This window comes from Lactuca saligna, chromosome 6, assembly GCF_052625555.1.
Source record: "Lactuca saligna cultivar CGN05327 chromosome 6, ASM5262555v1, whole genome shotgun sequence".
Taxonomy (NCBI): domain Eukaryota; kingdom Viridiplantae; phylum Streptophyta; class Magnoliopsida; order Asterales; family Asteraceae; genus Lactuca; species Lactuca saligna.
The window spans coordinates 123,547,160-123,571,390 of record NC_136422.1 but is presented as its reverse complement, the minus strand read 5'-3'; the positions used below and the strand labels follow the sequence as shown (position 1 = coordinate 123,571,390).

The 24,231-nt window shown below is 32.2% G+C and overlaps 1 long non-coding RNA gene across 2 annotated transcripts; it reads right to left on the bottom strand.

Moving 5' to 3' along the window:
- Nucleotides 1-8,884: 8,884 nt before the first annotated feature.
- On the bottom strand, nucleotides 8,885-10,648 carry LOC145001499 (uncharacterized). 2 transcript variants are annotated; one of them, XR_013661625.1, is made up of 3 exons: nucleotides 10,218-10,648; nucleotides 10,085-10,130; nucleotides 8,885-9,952 (listed from the first exon to the last, which is right to left on the bottom strand). It is a non-coding gene; the product is annotated as an uncharacterized LOC145001499 (long non-coding RNA). The 2 variants fall into 2 exon arrangements; XR_013661624.1 differs by having other exon boundaries at nucleotides 8,885-9,658.
- Nucleotides 10,649-24,231: the final 13,583 nt, after the last annotated feature.

Below are 24,231 nucleotides of genomic sequence, written 5' to 3'. Positions count from 1 at the left end.
AACGTTGTAACTTGTAACTAACTAATGTTTAGGTGACTCATCTTACATTAGAAAGTACAAAAACGACCTTGAACATCATAAGACAAATCTATTTGACAATGGGACATTGTATCACAAAGACCATATAATGGACGTTAAAGTATTTTTCAAAAGGACAACATTGACTTGTATTTTTAAGAAAATGTTTTATCTTATGTTTCACAATCTATAGTTATAAAAACATGGTTACATCTACCAATAACATAATTTCTATATAAGGTTGTTTTGGTTACAATTAAAACTTCATTTGATTAACATTTATCCATGATCAATTATAAATCAATATATTATATTTAAAGTTTAGTTATGAATCGCTCTAAGAACTGATTAGTTTTTTTTATGAAAACTTCATTTTATATTTAAAATTTGGAGTTTTGGCAGAGTTTCAAAATCATAATTTTAAATCTCATTTTAATAATTAAAACCTAATAACCTTTTGAATTTGGATAATAAAAACCCTCATTTTATTTATAAACTCATTTGATACATCTTATGTTAAAAATCATATTTGGATAAACCAGAATCATGTGATGATAATTATGTTCTAAATCACATTTTGCATTTATAAAATATAATATCAACATTACGTGTTAAATTTTAAAAACTAATATCATATATAAAGTTTTAATGTAAAAATAATACATAGTATCGTAGTTTGACACTATAAACCAAATTTTAGTATTTTTAATAAAACCTAATTTATTATAAAAGACATGGATTTTAGATTTAGTTTAAACCACGTTTTAAAACATTTTAATTATTTTAAAGTTAACTATTAAAAGTTTTCCAATAAAAACCATTTTTAACCCAAAAAAATAATAATAATAAAAAATAAAAAACTCAATTTTAAACATTTTGAAAAAACTTTAATAAAACAACTCATTTATAAACATCTTAAGTTATACTTTAAATATTTTTTCTCAAACTCCAAGTGATGTTAATTTATAACAAAATGTTATTTAACATGTAAAAATCATTTTCATACATATAACATATCATATATCAAGCATAAAAATAAACATTACAAACATGCATAAAAAATATATAAACCAAACTATTTTCTAGTAATAATTTATGTAAGTTAACACAATAATTATTAAGTTTTTTCTAAAGGATTTAAGGTACACTTCAAGAGGTCTTCAAGCTCCCATTTGCCAAGACAACTCTTTCTTACAAAATGAACTTCAAGGCACTATGTGTTGTAGAGGTCATGACTCTAAAACCATTAAGAACATAATTAAGCCCAAATCCAAGAGTAGAAGCTCGATGTAGGGATTATACTCTCAAGTGGTTAAGACATAACAAATCTTCAACGATGGTCATTTCTTTAACTTGTTAAATATGGTAACAAGAATAAACTAGTCTAACTAAATTATTACATACACAATAAACAAATAAAGAAATGCATATTTATATATTACATCTTATGAATAAATAAATAACAACCAACCACAACACAATGTTCCTAATGGCTTGTTTATATACAACAACATTATATGAAATATTCAAACAAACACTTTGTTTTATAAGGAAACTTTATACAACCAAATGTATGAAAAAATTGGTTGCATAATAAATATTAATTATAAAACTCCAAAGAAAATATATTTGGTGATTTATTTGCCAAAAGAAATATCAAACATATTTTCCAAAACTAAAGCTTATCAAACTTGATAAAAAAAATCTTTCTAACATGTAAAAAAGGCTCTGATACTACTGATGAGTTTTAGGATGCTAAAAACGATCTTTTTTATAACACAATTTTATACAACAAACATAAACATTTAAAAATAACTAGTTTATTTGTAGAACTATTTTAACAAAACCACTAAGTGGATCCAATTACATGAACTAGAAAGATTATAACAAAACATAGGATGTTAAGAAGTCAACCATTAGAGCATTTGATCCCATTGGAATTAAGGACTTGATGAAGATATCAAAGTAAAGAGGCTTGAACTTTTATACAACTATCCATCATCAACAGTAAGACATAATAAAATGTTAGAACCTGTTTTATATTTGTAACTTCTTAAGCCTTTAAGTGCTTAGCAAAATTAAATACTAAAGGAGATTCATTTCTACACCATCAACACTTGCAACTAGTCTTCAAAAGAGAGCAAGAGGAAAAAAAGAAAAGAAGCTACGACTTCTAGAGATAAACAAGGGAAAAAGATTAACATTGAATGAAAACCCTATTCCCTCCTTTTATACATGCAAAAAAGATCTAGTGCACATACCTTATCAATTATAAAGTGATGGACAATCTAGGAACAAGGTGCATGCAAATGGGAAGCATTACAAACCCACCCCATCCCCCATGGGGAATTTCGGTTGAAGGTGTCCGAAGGTGGACCCAAAATACGTCAAACACTTAATCATATTATAACTTGTTATATATAAAGCTCTAGTGATATACAATATGCCCAAAAACTTATACACAACTTATTAATTCATACAATATGATATAATAACTAGTTATACCCTTTAGAGACATTATTTTCGTAAAATAATAATTTTCTCTAATTAAATACAATAGTTGATTATATTTATTAATAATCATATTAATAACAAATATTCAATATAAGCCAACTTAATTAAGGTGTGACTCTATAAAATCATATTTTATTAGCAAATATCATTCAATAATGACTCTTGAACATATAAATCAACAATCTTCTACTTGAACAGGATTCATTACAGATTGATATAGACACTAGTTGGCGTCTACCAAGGGGATAGAGCGCCTAACAACATACAAAGGGTGCAATAGAAAAACTTAAATATTGGGGTTGATTTTCCATACAAACATGCTTGAAATAATTTAAAAGATTACTCATATTTTTAAATTATATATTTTGTTATTTATAGGTTAAATAATTACATAGTATGTCTAAATGACTGTATGATATTTCTAAATTATGTTTTCTTTCGTTTATAATATGTAAAAAATTATATGGCACTAACAATTTTCTTTAGCCATTCTAAATCGATAACAAACACTATTAAAATTTAATAAAAATAAATATTTGGTTACATAGGATTAAAACGACCATCAATGAATCTGATATTTCCCATTTAGATGGAGGGGGAACAAAATTCACATTTTGCATCCGGTATGTACATCAAAACACATTAACCGAATAATATATATGAACAATATGGTATAATTCTTGATGTTTGAATTACAATAGCATGACTACACACAATACTAGGACTACTCCATTTCCTAGATGAATATGTGTGGCGGTTGAGATCAACAACACAAGTTATTTTAAAATAAAAAACTTGAAAAATTTCGGGTGGGTCTTTGTTGTCTACCACTGAATAGACTTATACATCTTCCTTTGAAGCACCGTCTCTGCATACGAGGTGAGTATGATGGTCAACCTCCCTAAAAAATAAAAATGATAATTTATGCTAATTTTACAACTAAATAATAATTCAATATTTAATAGTGTTTACCCCCCCCCCCCCCCTTGTGATTGTGTTGAACAAATATATGTTGGATGTACTCATAGATTACCTCAATAAGCATTATTATCAGTACATTCATTTTTAGTAATCGATAACACCATGATGAATTCTAGAATATCAATGTTGATTACATTCCAACAAATGTTAGGGAAATAGGGTTTTGTCCATTTTGCATGATCGATGTTGGCAAGCACCTCACATTCATCCGAGGGTTAGCCGATTGGATGTTTGTTGAAAATCAATCATTATATATGATTGGCGTGTACCAGAACAAAGCTTTCAATGTTCTGTTTCGACTAACTCTTGTATACATATACATTGCTACACTCTTACAGCAATACTCATGATAAGAACCATGAAATACTTGACCTAGAGAAAAAGTAATGACATAGTTCATATTAGTTATGAAGGATATTTCCTTAGCCTCCCATAGTGTCTCCTTCAACCTCATCAGAACTAGGTACAAAAGTCGATATTATTTGCCACGCTAAGACCAAATGTTATAAGCATGAGTCTAGTTGTTTCCATCCATAACAACCGCTATGAACATTATCTGGAGGTAGTCCCCTCTTAGATGGACAATACCTATAAAGATGACAGACAACATATAACCTATGAATGCATGACGCTATATTTTTTGGGAAAGCAAAACAATTAGTTATAAAAACATTATCAATTGTAATAAAACACTTAAAATATGAAACAAAATTATTTTACCATAGCTACAAAACAGAGTTGGAAACGATCAACAACATCGGTTTTGATGTTCATGTAACTATGATGGTTCGTCCATCCAAGGTTATGGATGTAAACATACAACTTGGTAAAATTTTCTTCGTGGTCGTCGTTTGAAAAACTCATCTTCAAGTAGTTATAATAGAGAATTATAGATGAACCTATGTAAGTGAATAACTAAATGGAATACCATATGTTATATAGAAAAGTAGGGGTGGCAACTCTCGACCCAACCCGTAAACCGACACCGACCCAACCCGAAAATAGACGGGTTTGTGTTGAGATTTTTGACCCGCCAACCCACCAACCCATTTATTTCATGGGTTGGGTTGGGTTATCTATTTGGGTTCGCGGGTCAACCTGCCAACCCGTATATATATATATATATATATATATATATATATATATATATATATATATATATATATATATATATGTATATATATAATGATATATTCAATTATTAGTTAAATTTGATTTCCATCCGTATTCATAATATTTCGTATCATTGTATTCATTCCGTATTCGTATGTGACTAATCTGCATTTGCGGTTCGTTAATCAGAAAAAAAAAAATACATGTTTTTATTTCACGAGTCACGAACGAAAAATACATCCACTTTCTATGAATGCTTTCATTTTTCACTTTTATTTTGATGTTATTGACTTTATGAATTTATGTTGAAAACCATTTTTATGTTAATTATTTTAATCATTTTATGAATTTATGTTGAAAAAACCTCATTTTTTAAAATGTGTTGTTTATTTATTAAACGGGTTATATAGGTTGGGTTTGACCCATTAACTTATGAACTCGCGAATCCATATACTTAAACAGGTTATATGGGTTGGGTTGGGTTGAGGTTTCCAACCCACCAACCCGTGACCAGCTAACCCGTCAACCCATATATTATATGTGTTGGGTTAACTTTTTGTTTTCTGACCCGCCAACTCGCTAACCGTGACCCGCCAACCTGAACTTAACTCAATTGTCAGGCCTATTGAAAAGAAATACCTTGTTTTTTGGTGTCTAGAATATATGTCTTTGACTCTAAAATGTTAGTTCCACTTGTACGGTTTTGACTACCATGCTTCGGAATTGACTTTGTAAGCCCGTAATGTACAATATCAAATTCCATAATCAAAACTACACCTAGAACCAAATACTTAGGAATGTCCTATTCTAGAGAAAATGATTATTTTTCTAACATTTATAAAAATTGGTTATTATTAATAAAATACTTATTTATACGTATAAGGTTTAATTTACTCATTTTCCACTTTTTTTTTTTTTTTTTTTTACGTCAACAAAAATATGTATTAAAAAATGAAAAGCTAATGAGAAACTAACAAAGATACAAAAAAATTGAACTACAAAACAGAGGGTTAAGGAATTATAACACTCCATATACTCCAAAATCTTCAAACTCCCCCAAATGTAATACCGGCAATTGTTAACAAGGTATAGTTGTAAATGTCCCTTTTTGCCAGCATACTGCCAACATTTTTTATATATAATTGTTCAAACCTTAAAAAAAGCGTGTTGCACTAAAAGAAGAATGATGTTCTAAAGTTTTTATCTTTTGAAAAGTTATCCAAATTGCCTTCATATACTTTATTTACTTTAATGCAAGAAAAAAAAAACTACAACAATTAACCAAGAGTATATTCATCGACTGTACCAAATAATTGAATGTCTCGATGTTGACCATATATGAGAAGTGATGATTATGTTCGAGTTGGTAAGACAATTTAGGTATTTCTAATTAAATGATGATTTGTATTTCGAGTATATTCATAGCATTATATCTTATTATGGATCGTGCATTTTTTTTATAAGATCGCATTTGCTTAATTAGTTTTAATATATGTTATGATATAATGAAAAATCGTTAATTATGTATGTTAAACTACAAATATCATTTCTCTAGTTTATAAAATTTTATTACATTTGTTAAAAATCATTTAAATTCTTACTGGTAAATACTCTAAAATAATATCTACATTAAGTTGTGTGTTATGTAGAACTAATTGGTAGTTGGTAGCGGATAAAAAAAATAGATATGTAGCTTTTATTTATATAATAGGCGAATGACTACGCGTTGCGCAGAAACACCTATATAATTGAAGTCTTTACAAATATATGTTTTTTAAAATATAACAATAACATTGTTGGTAAATTTGATATAATAATTTTTATACTAAATTCATATAATATATATTGATTACTTTGAATTATTTATTTTGAATTGTATGATAATATATATATATATATATAGATATATATATATATATATATATATATATATATATATATATATATATATATATATATATATATATATATATATATTATAACTTTATAATTTCAATTGTTTGAATAACTTCTATTCGCGAGTTATACATGAATAAAATTAAATAATATATGGTTTAATGTTATTTTTAGTTGTTGTTATTGTTAATTAACTTTCTAAAATTTATTTGCTTAATGTTTTAATTTCTATCATTATAATTATTTAAAACATCAAACATTACTTTTTGATTTTAAAGGTAACAATATAATCATTAATATAGAGTTATTTTTAACTATTGTTATTATAAATTATTTTAAGCTACTCATTTGAAAACTTTAGCAATTACAAAAATACATTTAAGAAATATTTTAGTTTAATTGAGATTACAGTATAGTTTTTGCATTTATCACTACAATTTATCAATTTTAACTATTTTCAAAATACTCTTTGGTTTTTTAGGTGGAACTCAAATTCATATTTAAGTTGATATTATAATACGCAGAAACACCTAAATAGTTGAAGTCTTTACAAATATATGTTTTTTCAATATAACAATAAAGTTAAATTTGATATAATAATTCTTATACTAAAATGATATAATATATTGACTTTTTTGAATTATATGATACTATATACATATATTATAACTTCATAATCTCAATCGTTTGAATGACTTTGACCCGCAAGTTACACATGAATAAAATTAAATATAATATATGGTTTAATGTTATTTATAGTTGTTGTTATTGTTAATTAATTTTTTAAAATTTAGCTGCTTAATTTTTTAATTTCTATCATTATAATTATTTAAGACATTAAACATTATTTTTTGATTTTAAAGGTAACAATATAATCATTTATATTGAGTTATTTTTAACTATTCTTATTGTAAGTTATTTTAAGTTACTTATTTGAAAACTTTTAACGATTATAAAAATATCTTTAGAGCGTATTTAGTTAAATTGAGATTACAATTTAATTTTTGCATTTATCACTACAATTTATCACTTTTAAATATTTACAAAATATTCTTTGGTTTTTTAAGTGAGACTGAAATTTATATTTAAGTTGACATTGTAACGTTATATTTAAGTTAACAATTAAAGTACTTTGTACAAATTGCTCTCAAATTATCACTTTAAACTGATAATGGTTTACATATAACACCATATTAAATCTAATAGAATAAGTATAATATGTTAAAAGTTAAAGACATAACTTTATAAGTAGAAGAAATATATTATTTTAAAATTTAAATTTAGTTTGTTTATGATTATATTTTAGGTTTGATATTTATTTAACTTTATTAACCAACTTATAATCATTATTAGAAAGACACTACAATTTATCACTTTTAACTGTTTACAAAGTATTCTTTGAGTTGTTTAAGTTGAACTAAAATTTATATTTAAGTTGACATTGTAATGTTATAATTAAATTAATTATTTAAGTATTTTATACAAATTGTTCCAAAATTATATATCTTTAAAATGATAATAGTTACATCCAATAATATATTAAAACAAATAAATTTAAGTATAATATGTTAAAAGTTAAAAAACATAATTTTATAAGTAGAGATAAATATATTGTTTTAATATTAAAATTTATTTTATATATGATTACACTTGAGGTTTGATATTTATTTAACCTACTAACCAAATTATAATTATTATTAGAAAGAAATTGAAAAATTATGAGAGTTTCAAATGAATGTGATGAAAGAAAAAATGCATGGGAGTTTCAAATGAATGTGGTGAAGTTAAAAATATTTCCTTTATAAGTATATAATGAAATGATTAGTGTTTAACAATAATAAATGAAAACATATAAACTAACATATAAAGTCTTTTTATAAAATATAAAATATAAACATAATTTTAAAAGGAATAATTAAATCAATTTACAAAATCATAAAAAAGTTTTTTTTTCTTTTTTTTTAAATACTGATTGAAAGCTAAAAACTAAAAGCTTATACTCTCGTTGTTTCAAACTATTAATTTAAATAATAATTGGTTGTTTCGAAATGATCGTGAAAATGGCCTCAAAGTTTACCATGTGATCTCACATTTGTCTCAATAGTGTATGATATATAGCTACCATTTTATATTAAAATAAAAAAATATTTTAGATATTTTTTCTTCTTATATTAATAAAAGAACAGGTTTTTTTTTTTTTTTTTTTTTTTTTTTTTTTTTTTTTTTTAATGTCTTTTAATTAATGTATTATCATTTGTCAACCTATTGATTTTTCATTTTAAATTTTAAAATTTTCACTCTAATTACATCAACTTAATAACATTAGAATAAAAAAATAAAATTAAATTAATACAAACTAGTGAAGGATCCCGGCTTTGCGGAGATCGGATATGTATTCAATACAACTAAACCTAAAGAACCAAGTGGAAATCAATCTGATAGAAGGAATAGGAAAAATTGAAAATCCCACAAGGGTACATTGGGTAAATTTGTCACTTGTTTCTGATTGCTGCACCCATTACTCCACCTACAAACGTCATATTCAACTCGTTACGAAAAAAAAAGATAAAACTTCGATAAGATTCTGAATTAAACTCATCAAATTGTGATGAAATTGCTATAAATACTCGTAGCAGTTAGATGTGATAACATGTTTTTAAAATTAAAAAACCCTAATATCAACCTTCAAAACAAATCAAATAGATTAAATGTGATCACACTGTAACGAACAAACAACAACCTTCATCTTCATTTCTTTGCTGGCCAGATTCATTAAACACATTTGATCAGCAAATGGTATTTTGGTCCTTTTACATAATATACCATCCAATTCCTTTAACAAAATTGTAAACCAACCATATCCCACCAACCAAACACATTTGAATTCTCTCATTATAATTCATATTTTCATTATAGTTTTATGGTTCCAAAAACCAGTTGATTGATATGATTTTTTCAAAAGGTTGCAAATTTCTTCTTATCTCTGCATAGTATTTGTATCTTAAATCGTGGTCCTGGTTTCTCTAGAGTCATCATCCATCACATTTCCACTGTTAGTGGAGACCGAAGAAAATGGGGCAGACATTGATATAACAAAAGTTTTCTTGCGGATGAACACCAGTTTCAGTTAAATTTTCTGCAAAAATTAATAAATGTTAAAACTACATCACAACATACTGATATTGATTCTCCTAATGGAAGGGACAAGAGAATGGAATACAGAGAGTATTGAAATGATTCATTCCATTCCTTCCCCAATTCAAGTATACCAGACACAACCATACAGTGTAAAAGATAAAGTCAATACCAACTGCTGCAACCTCTTGAAATTTTGTTTTCATAGTTCTAACAAAACGATACAAGCCATTAGTAACATCAAGTTCATGGATCAACTTTTTCACCTCGCTCACATTTAGATGATAATCAAGCACTAAACACAACAAAAGTAGAGGGATTTAGGGCTTCGAGGCAGAAACCATAAAAAACTCTAGTATTATGATATCAGAGTCGAGGAAGAAGCGGGAAACAACATAGAAAAAATGAAAGAGAATAAAGAAATTACCTTAAAGTGACTTTATTAACATGTTCACCATCTCCATAGAACATGTCTGCCACAAAATCATGACAAAAGGTTGATGATCGAAACAGAAGGCACATGGAAGTGGTAAGAACACAAAAGATAGAGTAGAAGATACCTTTCAATCATCATCTGTACGCACCTCTGTAACCATTGATGAAGGAATCATAAGAGAAATCGAAACTATGCATGTAGTACAATAATGTTTGTTTCCCCTCTGTTTGACATCCAGAAGGGGAAATTGAGGAACTACACACCTCGTCAACAAATCAATCGGGGAAAACACAAAACCGAGGAACCAAATACGCATGGAATAAAAATTCGAGGAATTGAATGGGTGGTAGGTCAAATAGAGAAGAGAAAATTGAATATGAGAGAAGTCGGTGAGGATTTCCAGCAAGGCAGAACTTCGGTGGAGGGGGAACTGGAGGAGAGTCGATCTGGGAGAGGAAAGGGTAGGCGTTGGTAGAAGGATCGGGAAGAAGGCAATAAAGGAAAGAAGCACGTGGCAAAAAACAGGAAAGGGAAGGAATGAGTAAGCTAAGTGGGTAAAGCAGAAAGAAGCCATCGTGCCCTCCACTATGCAATCAACAGTCAACACCAAGAAAGATAAAATTAGGAGAAACATAAAAGAGGAGCAAAATAATAGAAAGAATAAATAAAAAATAAAAAACAACCAATCACATAACAATACTTTTACCTAAGGAACTGAAAATTAATATGAATATAAATTATAATGTAATATAATTTCAAGTATTTATTTGAATCAACGATTATAATTTTATATAACTAAAAAAAGATCTCTTAATTAATAATTTATATAAAGTAATTGATTAGTAATTTTAAGTTTTTATTATGAAAATTTAATTAATTTTGTAAACATGATCTTATGGATTATAAATTAGTTTTAATCAATAAATATACGGGAAAACACATAAAATATCTTCTCTAATAAATGAATGTTTTTTTTGTCACTTGTCACACTCTCATTCATTTTGCTACATGTCATTTTGTGGTTATTTTAAATTAATTTTTATTCTATATGTAATTTTGTGGGTTTTCTATTTTATTAAATTCCATAAAGTATTTAAATTTAATAATAAATGCATATCAATTTCATTAATAGACTTTTCTTATAACTTCAAAATTTGAAAATAAAATCTCATTAATTTGCTTTGATTATTTTATTTAAATGATTTGTTTAAATTTAAAAGAGAAAAAACAAACACTTTAATTTTAGTAATTTAATATTTTTCTCATTTTTCTTATAAATTCAAAATTTTCAAATGTTTATACATATTTAATTGTTTTAAATACACCCATATAACACATGAGGCTTACACCTAGTGATCTATTATTGATTAATTAGCAAAAACGCTTTGCCTCTATTATTTATTTATTTTATTTTTTTGGCAAAAAACCATTCCATTTAAAATATCGTTTGCAATCCTCCATTATTCCTGTAAATTGACATTCAATGGTTGTAAATTTGTGACATGGTATATTCTTTTTAAAAATTAATAACATGGAAAATACAACAAACAAAACATGTCCTATTACAATATATATACAATGTGATGCTTCACTAAAAGAAATAGGTGGGTTTCAGGTCACTTCTTTGGCACCTGCATCCATCAAGATAGGATATTGGTGGGAATCATTAAAGTTGGAAAAGCGAGATAGATGTGCCCAAAGGAACCTTTTTTTTTAAAGTAAAATAAAAATAGATGTGCCCAAAGGAAACTTTTTTTAAAGTAAAATAAAAATTCCGGATATGGATTTGAGGAACGTAGATTAGAAAAAGCCTCAATTATATTAAGGATGCCGTTGACAAAACTGGTTAATAGTCGTGGTTTTTATTTGTTACATAAGTTTTTAATAAAAATAATTGAAATTTTTTAAAATATATAAAATTACATAAAAAAATACAATTAAAAGAAATTATGTTAATCTTTTTTAGAAAGAGATTATGTTAATCTTATTAATGGTAATTATGAAAATTAATTTAAAAAGTTTAAAAATGCTTTTTAAATGATATATGATGTAGTTTTTAGACTTTGAGTTTATTATTATTATTATTATTATTATTATTATTATTATTATTATTATTATTATTATTATTTAAACTAAAAACTAAAAACTAAAATCTCTTATCCTCAAACAAAGCTTCTAAAAGTCTGCTCCGAACACGAATCCAATCAAGTAAATTAGATAGGTTTAACTAATATTCCAATATGAGATTTTTTCAATGTTTTAAAATTGGTTTGAATCAGTCGGTCGAACAGGTTGAACTGGGAACTGATGAAATAAGATGTTTAATTAGTACTGATTTTATGTTTCTTTTTAAACCGGAATGAACTGATCGATTTTTATAAAAATACAGTTGAACCGGTTAAATTAAACCAATCGAACTGGTTCAAATTAATTAAAATACATGAAAATGAATAATTTTGTATAATAAACTTTGGTGATGTTTTTCATATCTATTTAGTTTTAATAAAACCATATGGTATATTAAGTTTTTTTTTTTTTTTTTTTTTTTTTTTTTTATTATTATTATTATTTTTTTTAAAATCTTTTTGTATTCATCTAAAACTATGTTTTGATATTATACTTATATTTTATTTTTTATGTCGTGGATTGATGTAAGACTTATGATTATGTATTTGTTTTAATGATTTGGATTAACTTACAACTTGTTTTTATGTATTATTTTAATGTTTGAACTTATGGACGGCAAATTCTTGATTTATGTATATATGTGTGTGAGAAACAAAGTTAAGGAATGAAAATTATAGAAACCGGTTTATCCGACAGTTGAACCAGCTAAACCGGTTGAATTGAAAATTGATTATCATACTAGTTCAACTAAAAAATCAATTTTTAAAACATTGGATCTTTTACTAATTTTTGAAAAATCCAATTTTAAATCTGATTTTTTTATGTAGTAGAAAAACATCAATTTTATCCATCATTTCTTTATATTGTTGTAAATACAATAAAGTAGACGCTTCCGAGTAAGGTTTTGACCTCATAAATGATTGCAGTAAGAAACCCTTTTCTTAATTTATTTTTTTGAAACGATAAAATATCATACTCCTAATCTAATCCTAAATACCACCTATGTATCCTAGTGAGACTTGAACCCATGATCTTTTATTTGAAAAAATCACTCGTTACCGCTAGACCAAAGACAAAATGTTATTTAACTCTTTAAAAGCTCCATAATGATCGAAAAATACCTTACATCATGGAGAAGTGATTAGTTTTGATAATTATATTATTTCTTGCAAAATTCAACCATTAAAATTTCCTTCAAATATTACATGGAATCAAATTCGGTAAAATGCGCTAAAATATGATTTTTTATAACCCGATTTTATTCTTTTTTTTTTCAAGGATATCTGAAACCGGTTACATAGGATCACATATATTACGTGTCAAATCAATTTAAATCCGATCTAGCTTCACCTAAAATGGTTTTCCTTATTCACATAAAAAACCAAAAAGGATTTAAAAAAAATGATCTAATAGAATGTCCATTTACACCATTATTATTGATTATAGCCAATAGCCAATCTAATCGATTTTAGCATCCGAATTAAGACTTACTCATCATCTTCTCTTACGAAATTACAAATTTTAACTTTAGATAATAGGAACTTATTCGGTTAACAGATCCATCTACATCAATTTCCATCACCATTTCCCTTGAAAACCATTTAGACATACAACTCATCAAGGTGATCATCACCACTATCATTTTTGAAACTGTTTCACACATTCTTCATCATCTAGTTCATCTTCATCTGCATATCAACTTTGAATATCATTTTCATCTAGAACACTTATTTCCTTAATTTCAAATGATCAAATCTAATAACCCTATACCATGATATATATCTCTCTCCAACTTCCAAAGGAAAAACATATCATAAAATGTTCAAAACCAAAAATCCTTCTTCCGGATCAAGGATTCTTACGAGTTTGATTTGTATGAGTGTTTTTGATTTTTTTTTCAACATAACCAAGAAAATTTGACACTCATCACCTCAAGTTCATACTACTTCGAATTACAAACCAAAAAAAAAAACTTGAAACAAAGTGAACACTCATATGCCGACAACGATTATAACTCCATAATCAGATCAACGATAATTTGTTATATGCATGTAGGTTTAACATCTATAACAATAAACAAGAAAACTTGCCCTATGTAACATCCTGTTTCAGATCATTTTGTGATTTAAGGCTCATGGGCCGTAATTCGGGTATAAGAAGGTTTTGAGGCTTTTAAGACAAAAGGTTTAGACCCTATTGGATGTGGGTAAGGTCGGTTGTGTGATAAAAGAGTTTGGTTTGTGCTTTAGAGCCCAAGGGTATCGGTAAAGGCGTTGGTTCGATCCTTTCATGAATTTTTAATATGAATTTGAGTGGGTTTCAGGAAAATAAAGTTGATAGAAGTGTAGGTCTGCTCTTTACCTTTTCGTGGATATAAAGAACGTCAAAATTGGAGTTAGAGCGAAGAAGTTATGACCGTTTGAAGTTTGAGTGGTTCTGGGCCAAGCTGAGTACGCTGGGCGTACAAAAATGTGTAACGTCTGGTTCCTGGTACGCATTTAATTATAATTTATTCACTTTTGTAGAGCTACTCGATGAGTTGGGAGCCCCAAACTCGTCAAGTAGAAACCAGAATGGACGCAAGATTTTAAGTCACCTACTCGACGAGTTAAGAGCCTTGACTCGACAAGTAGGGCTGCCACGATGAAACCCTAATTTTGGGGCTTTGCACCCTATTTAAGCAACTTAATCCCCACTTGCTGGTCTTATTTCCAGCCTCCAAGTCCCAAACCCTAGTTTCAGAAACCCTAATGTATTTGTGAGCTTACGAGCCATTTTTTATTGATCTTTGTGTGTTTTTGAAACTTTTGGAAGAAGAAGAAGCTTGATGATTCAAGGAGAAGATAGTAGATCCATAGACTTCCTTCCATCCTCATCATTTTCTAGTAATCAAGTCTCTAACATTCCTATTAGTTTTTTAGATCTCCTTATTTTCTCTTTATTGGGTTTTTGGTCCAAGAAGCTTGATCCTTGGGATATGGACGTCCCAAGTGAGGATACCTTAAGATATGGAATCATTAAGGGTTGTTATGGCATAAGGTCCAAAATTTATGCCATTGGAGCCCCCATGCAAGCTCTAAGATGTCATCTTAGCATTTTAAGCCGCAAAAGGCCATGCATGGAGGAAAAGGCAAAAGCTTTACATGTTCAAATGATGTCTAAGGCCTAGATATATGTTATATGTTTAGTTTGGAGTATGGATGACTTGTAGACCAAGATCTAAGTTCTAGAGAGTTAGGGTTTGAGCCAAACCCGTTAAATAAGGGTATTAACGGGTAAAGTTGGAAACTTTACCCTTAAAAGGACGTTTTCAGTGTGTATGAGAAACAAGAAGCTTAGATATGAAGTGTAGGGGCTTAATCCGTTAAGATGGCCCAAACAGACAGAGGAACTCGTCGAGTTCATAGAGAAACTCGACGAGTTGATGCGAGTTGTCCTAACGTTGAATATGGTAGAACTTGATGAGTCTGAGGATGAATCGACGAATTGACTCGCTTAATCGCGAATATGAGTAGCCAGGGAACTCGGCGAGTCAGGGGGACAATTCGACGAGTTGGATCACGATTTCAGGGTTCCAATTTATAGAGCTCGGCGAGTTGATGAATCAACTCGGCGAGTTAATTCAACCCAGAATGTTGAATTTAACTAGTGGTAAAATGGTCATTTTACCCTAAGAAGGATTATCAGTTTTTGACTAAGTGTTATTGTGATAATGATAGTCGAAGATTCGTTGGAGCAGCCGCCTGAGATTCCTCACACGAGACTTCACAGTTAGCTTACGAGGTGAGTTTCCTTCAGTAGGAACGGGTTGAAGGCACCAATGTTGGTCCGTGTAGAGAATTTATGATGATTAGTAGCTAATTATAGGCAGGGCCCATATCTCAGAATTATTTATGATCAGTAGCTAAGTATGGACAGGGCCCGTATCTTAGAATTGTTTAGGATTAGTAGCTAAGTGTGGCAGGGCCTGTATCTTAGAATTATTTATGATTAGTAGCTAAGTGTGGGAAGGGCTCGTATCTTAGACTCGTTTATGATTAGTAGCTAAGTATAGGCATGGCTCGTATCTTAGCATTATCTGAGTATGATTATGAATTGGTAGATTATGGTATACTTGTTATTTGCATGATACTTGTATGTATGTTTAGATAGTGGGGTGTGGGTGTAGGCCCATATCCTCGAGATGGAAGAGCACAGGTGAGGCCCGTACCTCCTAGCCAACTGAGTATAAGCGAGGCCCATATCTCATAGATAGCTGAGTGTGGGTGAGGCCTGTATCTCATAGTTATTCGAGTGTGGGCAAGGGCCCGTATCTCCTCGAGTGTGAGAGAGGCTCATATCTCCTAGTTGCATGTTATATGTTATGTGTATGGTATGTGGTAGTTTGGGGGGACTCACTAAGCTTTGTTCTTATAGTTTTCGGTTTTGGTTTCAGGTACTTCCAGTAGCAAAGGGAAGAGCTCGGGATGACTGCATTACACACACCATAATGTTTAGCATGGGAGGATTTACTATGATATTTTGATATGTGATTTGGATACAGTGTTTTGACATGACATTTTGAGATATTACCACTTATGTTGTTATGAGATGATTGGATTACTATGGTTTTATTACAAATAAACATGAAATTTTTGGACCGTATTTTTGGGGTGTTTCAAAAGGTGTACGTTGGGCGTACTAAGAGAATCCTGAGTACGCTAGGCGTATGCAATCAGCGCCTAAACCCTATTTTCGTGGTTTGAGCCCTAGCTAAGCTCCTTAACTCCCCCAAACCCACTCCATTCTCAGCCTCCACCACTCAAACACCCCTTCCATGAAACCCTAAACCTAGTTGGGCCTTGTGAGCTAAAAGAAGGTGTTTTTGAGTGCTTTGGAGTATGCATGGTGCACCTTGGAGAAGTATTGGTTGCTTTGGAGCTTGTAGATCTAGAATTTGTTCACCCTGATCTATCTTCTAGAGGTATAAAGTTTGAATCTTGATGATGCATTTGTTAGATCTAGCTACTTTTGGGTGTTATGAGCTTTTGGTCATTTTAGTTCATAAAGTTTAGATCTTTAAATTTTGTGACCTTGTTATGGATGAAGTTGGAAACTTTATCCATCTAAACATCATTGTAATTCAGATCTGAAGGTTGGAGACTTGGACTTAATGGATTAAGTTGAAAAATAGGCGCTTTTGGTCCCATTTGATGCTTAAAGGCTAGATCTTGGTGGTTTGGACCATTATAATGGATAAAGTTGGAAACTTTATCAATTATGGAGCTTTTAGAAACCATAAAAATGTGATCTTGATCCTTCTATACCTTCCATGAAAGTGTCATGATGTCTTAATGGAGTAATAAGCTATGGTTTTCGCTTTTGGAACTTTTCTAGACCTGGAAAGTCATAAAGGTGGAAACTTTATGACTTAGAATGATGTTGTGGGACTAGATCTGAGTGTTGGACCAACGGAATTAAGAGATTAATCACTTAATGGAAAAGTTCATTTTGACTAAGTATGTTGCACGTACTCGTATGGGGTCCCGATTATGGATGGTGAGTACGCCATGCGTACGAGCTGAGTACAATGGGTGTACTCAACCTGAAGCTGACTTGTTGACTTTGACTTCTATTGACCGTTGAATTTTGACTAAGTTTAACCTTGGGTCAAACTTGAGGGTTTTGGGTTATTAATTAAGATTTTTATATGGTTATGGTATTAGTGGATTCGCGGGTATGAGAAATGAAGATAAGGGATCGTGTCATAGTGTTTCATGGTTAGTCGATTCAGGTGAGTCTTCTCATTATAATTACATCTATGGTAATTTATGTGTGACCAGAGGGTCTTATTCGTGTTATTGGTCGGGGGTCTTATTTGCTTATATTGGGATATGTGTTATTATGCATTCTGTCTTTGTGACTTGTGTTGTTATATTATTTTGTGCACATATTGAGTTATGACCAGAGGGTCCATACCGAGATGTGAGACCGGAGGGTCTTCACTGAGACACATGATCGGAGGGTCCTTATCGAGATATAGCCATGGGAGGCTAATTATCTGTGTATGTGGTTTTTTGGGGAACTCACTAAGCTTCGTGCTTACCATGTGCGTTTTAGGTACTTCTATAGATTTGTTTAAAGGCGGAGGCATGATTGTACACATCCATCGGCTTATGGAGATTTGAGGATTTTGGTATACTCTAATATTGTATTGATAATAACTTACAATTTATATGATGAATTGAATTTATGAGTAGTATTTTGAGAATTAAAAATGAAAAATTTGTCTTGAAATTTGAGGTGTTACACCCCATAATTGGAAAATGACTTTGCCTGGTAATGAACTATAACTTTTGTACATATTTAGTTTATACACGATTTAACATTATGTTCATATGAGTTGTTCAAAATCTACCGTTTTAAGAGAATATTAGAGTTAATGCTTTTTTGTGTACATGATTTACTATTCTCAACAATACCGTCCACTTACCAGCACACACTATCCCCATCCAACAACAAACACCATATCCCATCACTACCATTTTCCATCACATCCACCCATCTTCACTATTCACCATTATCATCACCAAGTAACTAATTTAAAATTAACTTCATCGTGTAGTAAAATCGATTCAAACCTAAAAATTGATTCAACCCTTAAAAAATTAAACTCATAGTCCAACAATAAAATTTGCAAAGTACCAGGAGTGTGGAAAGGTGTGAGTAGTCGCAAGAGGTACGTTGATCGTAGTAAAGGGTGTTGGGGCGTTTTCACTAGAGAGGAGAAGGAAGTGAATGTGCTATTTCCAATGTTTTTCAAAGATGAGAATGTAAAATGGTGTTTTCTTTCTTCTTTGAAATTGTATTAGTCGGAGAAAATGTTCAAAAAATTGATCATGGCCGGAAAATATTAATCGACTAATTGTGTACAAAATTAGTTTTATGGTAAAATGTGTACGAAAATATAAGTTTAATGATGTTTCTAAATAATAAATGTGATTTTTAGTGGTTTTTTAAATAGGCATAGCGACTAAATCTGCAATAATCTCTTAAAATGATATTTTTTAAACAAATATAAGTTTAATGGTAAATCATATAGAAAAGACTAAATGTATAAAAAAGAGATAATTCATTACTCCATAAAGTCATTTTTTTCTTAAATTGAAATAAATTTTGTTTGTTATTATTGATATTTGATCCTAAGAGTTTCACTATGGACAACCATGTACAAAGTGAAAAAAACATGAGAAAATATGCATAAACAATCAACATATATCATTACCATTCATGTCCAATACTTTTGGTTTCATAGCAGTAAATAATGTGAAGATACAAAATATGTAACATCCGGTTTCGAGAAGCTTCCAATTTTGGGAATTATGAATATTAATGGATCAATTCATGGCCTTGGACTTCTAAGGGTTGGGTTCTAGGACCATATGGGAGTGGATATATATATATATATATATATATATATATATATATATATATATATAGTGTGAGCCAATCTTTTGGTTTGTACTTTGGAGTCCAAGGGTGTAATGGTAAAAGTGATGCTTTAGGCATTTATTGAATTAAGGATTCTATTTCAGAAGGTTTTAAGTCAAAGGACACTTAACATGATTGTAGGGATTTTCATTACCTTCCCGAGTATACAAAGAAAGCCAAATCGAAATTGGGATGCGAGAGTTATGAGCATTAGAAGTTAGGAAGATTTTGGGTTTAGGCAAGTACGGTGGGCGTACAGGGTGTACGTTGGGCATACTAAGCTCAGTTGATCGTGGAGGGTCACCCTCGTACGCTGGGCTTACTAGGAGTGCACTGGTCATACGTTAGTCTGATGCAAACCCTAATATTTGGGTCTTGGACCCTATTTAAATACCTTAACTCATTTCAAGCCCTTATTACCTTCAACCTCTATCCTCTTTAACCCTAATTTCGAAACTCTATCCCCAATTGTGATATCCTTGAGTTGTTGAGTGCTTTGGAGTGTTCTTGGTGCATCTTGGAGAATAATGAGCTCTTTGGAGAAGTGTTGTTTGCCTTGGAGCTTGTAGGTCCAAACCTTTTCCACCTTGATCTTTCTTTTGGAGGTATAAGGCTTCAATCTTGATGGTTCTTTGATGTAGTTCTAGTTTGGGTTGTAATTTGCATATTTTGGTCCCATGGTTTTTGTAACATATACGTTTTGAAATCGTGTTTTGTAATGAATAAAATTGTGAAATACTATGTGAAATTGAGTGTTGAGTTCTAACAGATGGTTTTTACTAGAAATGAAGTAAAACTATGTTTAGAATCACTCAGAAAATATTGGAAGTCTTATGAGATTCCAATTAAAAGCCAAATAGTGAAATTTAGCAAAAATATAAAATTTTAAATAAGTAAAATTTTATTATTTGATGTTGTAGAAAATCCCGTTAGAAACTTGTAGGCGAAAACCTCGTCGAAATCCGAGTTATAACGAAGAAGTTATGACCAACCGAAGATCCGCATCACCTGCACGAAGCAGGTGCGTTACCGGAGTCGTTGCCTCGCCTCGCAGCGCCACGTGTACGATCCGGAGACTTGGCCCAGCCTGAGAAGCGACGTATGTCCCAATCCGAAGCAGCCACGAGCCCCTGACGCGCCCTTTGCATTGCTTCCACGTCCGAGCCTCGCAGCGGCCTCGTGGCCTTCGCCTCTCCTGCCGCGTGCCCTTCGCAGCTGCTGCCACCGAGCTGCTTCGTGTCTGCTTCGTCACCCCCTCCGGACCGAGCCTCGTAGGTGCGACGTGGACACCTCCCAGCCACTAACTTCGAGCCCTCTCACCCTATATAAAGGGAGGCTGCGAGCCTTCCCGGGTAACTTTGAAAAATTAACACTTTTTCACCCTAATTTCATATATTCACCATTTTGACTTTCCCCGAAGCCCCAGTATCAATTTTAGCACCCGAAACACGTCCCGAGACCCCGAGAAGCCCGAAAATTTTATCTTTTCGGTTTTGAAGCCCTACCTTTGCAGAGCCCAGTTTTCAATTAAGCTCCCAGTTTTCAACATAGAAATTTATTTTTAAAGCCGAAGTGTTGCCCAAATGTAACAACCTGAAATTCAGGTACCTTTAATTAGCCCTTCATCTTTTGTTATGTTGTCATTTTGTGCTTTTGTGTTGGGCGAGTACGCTGGGCGTACAAGGAGTACGCTGCTCGTACTCGCGCGCTTCATTTAAACGCATCATCCCCCGGGTACGCTGGGCGTAACCAGTCAAGACCCAAAAACCCTAATTTAGTGGTTGGCTATAAAAGGAATGAGATGGCTTGGTTCCTCAGCCACCATCCTTTAGAAAGAAACCCTAAGAGAGTTGTTCCTTCGTTCATAGCTTGTTTGTGAGTGTTCTAAGCTTGGTGGTGTCATTTCAAAGTAGCAAAAGAGAAGAGGAGTCCATTGTGGAGGCTAGAAGTTGGTACTCAAGTGTAGATCCGTGAATAGAAAAGGTTGGAGCTTCTTTCTAAGGTAAAAAGTTCGGATCTTGCCTTTTAGTTCTTGTGGTATGCTTTATGGACCATTTTCTAGGGTTTTGGTCCCAAAGATGGAGACTTTATGAGCAAGTAGCATCCATTGGCTTAGATCCATCATATTTCTGGTCCATTTGAGTTGTAGATTCATAAAAATGTAATCTTGGACGTGAATGATTAGCCATGCATGAGATCTAGATCTTTTGAGTTGAAATGGAAAGGTATTAAGGAGTGTAGGAGCCTTTACAACCATGCCAAGACTTAAAGGTTTCGACTTTATGGGTAAGGAGGCTTAAAGTGAGCCGGATCTAGAAGTTGAAGAAGTGTCTGAACCCTTTAAGACCAGAAATGAAGAATGGCTGAATCTAGGTGTTACGCTGGGCGTAACTCCCAGTATGCGCAGCGTACTCGGTGGAGACCCCCGATTGTGGATCAGCGATGTACACCCCGCGTACATGAGTCTGTACTCCCTGCGTACTGTGAGTGTTGACTTTTGTTGACTTTTAGGGTTTTGGTCAACATGTGGACTTTGAGTCAAGGAAGGGTAAAATGGTCTTTTACCCCTCTGAGGAATGTTAATAAGGGTGAAGTCTAGTTGTGGAAGTCTATATTAATTAAATGATATTTCGTTATGATTAGGCGGGGTTGGGATTTGGAGATAGCGAGCACGTGAGATTCTAGACTTTCCACGAGGTGAGTTTTCTCACTATACTGTACCCGGAAGGGTTTTATTGTGTGACCGGAAGGTCGGACATGTTATGAGTTGTATGCATTGTATATATAAGTTAACCGTTTGTATGTGCTATGTATGCTATGCTTGATATGGCCGGAAGGCATTATGTTATGGGCCGGAAGGCATATATGTTATGGGCTGGAAGGTGTTGTGATGTGGACTGTAAGGTTGACGCAGCTAGGACCGAAAGGTTTACCGATTTGGGATGGAAGTCCCCTGAGACACATGGACTGGAAGGTCATGGCCCGGAAGGGCGTGTGTGCATAAGTAGTATTTTGGGAAACTCACTAAGCATTTATGGTTACAGTTGTTGTGTTATGTGTTTCAGGTACCAGCGAGGACCGTGGGAAGGCGCCGGCGTGATCTGTACACACTGACGGAAAAATTGTTTTATGGTCTTGGGATGTATTTTGTTACGATGACATTTGTTATACATGTGATTTCAGAATATTAAATGATGGTTTATGTTGTTTGAAAAATGAAAAAAATAGTTTTGAAAATTCATGTTGTTACAAGTTGGTATCAGAGCCTTGGTTTGAGGGATTCGGATGCACCTTCGGGCGTAACTGAACTCAAACCGAGGATTTGAGAAATATTTTCAATTAATAAAGGCATAAAAATTTTATAAGAGATTTTGTAATAACCAAAGGAGAAGTAGTGTGTACGGTCAGCCAGGGCCCTAATGGTAAAATCCCCAAAATACCCTTACAATATGTGTTATGAGATATGTTATGCATGCTAGAGTAGACTAGGTATTCATATTAGGACTAGAGTGGCCTGATTTGTGATGCCTTAGTCTAGGGGAACCTGCTGTTATGAGATGCTTTGAGAGCGAGTAGGTAGCCAGTGCATAGCAAGAATAGAGTACTCGTGATCCGGGGTCCAGGGAGGAGGACTTGGGGTGAATGCTGATGCGGTGTAGTTGGTAGTATAGGGCCTGTACTACTGAAGACACCGGATCAGTGGGCAACTCAAGTAAGAATCCTTTGGGTATCGGAGGCCGAGTAGGGTTGCGTTATCGAGTGCAAGTATGCTCGATTGAGTCTCTGATATGTTTATGTTGTATTTCAGAGGCATTATGGTTGGGCCACGCCACAGACCTGGGACGAGTGGTATGAGTGACGAGGAGCTTCGTCAGATGATTCATGATGAGGTGGCTGCGACGATCCGAGCCGAGATTCCGGAGATGTTTGGGTCTATCAAGACCACACTGATGGAGACTTTCGATGAGCGGTATGCCATGGTGAATGAGGCCGCAGCCACTGTAGCTACCGCACCTGTGGCTGCTGCCAGACCTCAGGGAGGTGACTCGTTGCTATTCCGGGAGTTCAGCAACACGAAGCCACCCGAGTTTGACTGGACGCAGGATCCGATCGCTGCGATGAGATGGATTGTTGACATTGAGGGATACTTCTACACATGTTCATGTCCGGAGCATCTGAGGGTACGGTTCGCTTTGAACCAGCTCTGCCTGGGAGCAAAGGATTGGTGGAAGTTCGTGACGACGAACTTCACTCTTGTGGAGATTTCGGCCGTGACTTGGGAGAGATTTACTACTATGTTCAGAGACGAGTATGTCCCCCCGGTGGAGAGGGAACGGTTGATTCAGGAGTTCTTGACCCTCAAGCAGGGTAACGATTCAGTTACTGTGATCACCCGGAAGTTTCATGAGAGGGCGATGTTCTGCCCTGAGCAGGTGTCCACTGAGCAGGCACGGATGAGCCGATATTTGGGTATACTGAGGAGGGACATTCGAGAGTTTGTATCGAACTCGACATACCGGGCATTTGCTGAGCTCCAGGCA